This window comes from Octopus bimaculoides, chromosome 7 (assembly GCF_001194135.2).
Source record: "Octopus bimaculoides isolate UCB-OBI-ISO-001 chromosome 7, ASM119413v2, whole genome shotgun sequence".
Taxonomy (NCBI): Eukaryota; Metazoa; Mollusca; class Cephalopoda; order Octopoda; family Octopodidae; genus Octopus; species Octopus bimaculoides.
Window position 1 is genome coordinate 102,971,210 of NC_068987.1, and position 1,218 is coordinate 102,972,427.

Genomic DNA, 1,218 nt, shown 5'->3' on the forward strand with positions numbered 1-1,218 from the left:
GTGTGTGTGTGTGTGTGTGTGTGTGTGTGTGTGTGTGTGTGTGTGTGTGTGTGTGTGTGTGTGTGTGTGTGTGTGTGCTTGTGAGATGTAAACGCTTGGAAACAAATATAAGTGCAGCAATGAAAAGAAAAAGTGATTGCTCAAAACGGAAGGATAGAAAACATATGGATTAATATTTTGATTAATATTTGGAGAAGAGTAGAGACTAAGAATATAGATGATTCTACAGCAGAGGAGGGTTAGAAGCAGATGAGAATATATAATAAAATAAGAGGACTAAAATGTTAGGATAAAACGAACAACGTAGAAGTGAGTGTGACATGACCGCATATCGACATGGCCAGTATGAAGAGCATCAGCTTTGTCACTTCGTTTCATGGTAATAGAAAACAACTCACATGTATTTCACTACGCGATTTTAAATGTGAAAAACACACTAGATAAATTTTAGCGTAAATTACCGAGGCAAAAGACGGTATGGCCACGGTTGAACTGATCTTAGATCTGCTTGCTAATCGCTGTACACATGCTAGTAAATAACAATTTCTGCAGCAATTGAGGGCAGTTGTGTGTGGCCTCTTATATTCACGAAATAAATTACCAAATCTACTCTAGATTACATTCTACTATTTTAAAATGGAAGAATATTTTGGGATCGATAGTCTTGGATATGCATACGTTTGTAGGAATGTCATGGCTGGACGGATTTCGTAGACGTTTGACTCCTCATCTCTTAGCTAGGACGAAAATGCGACACAAACAAAATTTATGGTGAAAAGATGAGTGCATGAATGAATGTACATTGTATAAATGTATGTATGTGTATGAGTGTGAATATATGTGTGTGGATTTGTGTAAAAGTGATTACATTTGTATACAGATATAGATACGTATGCATATACACATATAGGCGTATATATAGCTGCTTATTGAGTTAATATTCACACGCACACATACACATACATGCTCATACGCACATACAAACATGAACATACATGTACATACACACATATGTATCTATACATGAATATATGCATATATATAGGTCTATAAATTATATGTATATATGTATGTAAATCTATGTATATAAACAAAGATATAAATATATATGTATATATATACATATATATACATGTACATCTATGTGTGTATGTGTATATATATATATATATATATATATATATATATATATATATATATATATATATATATATATAT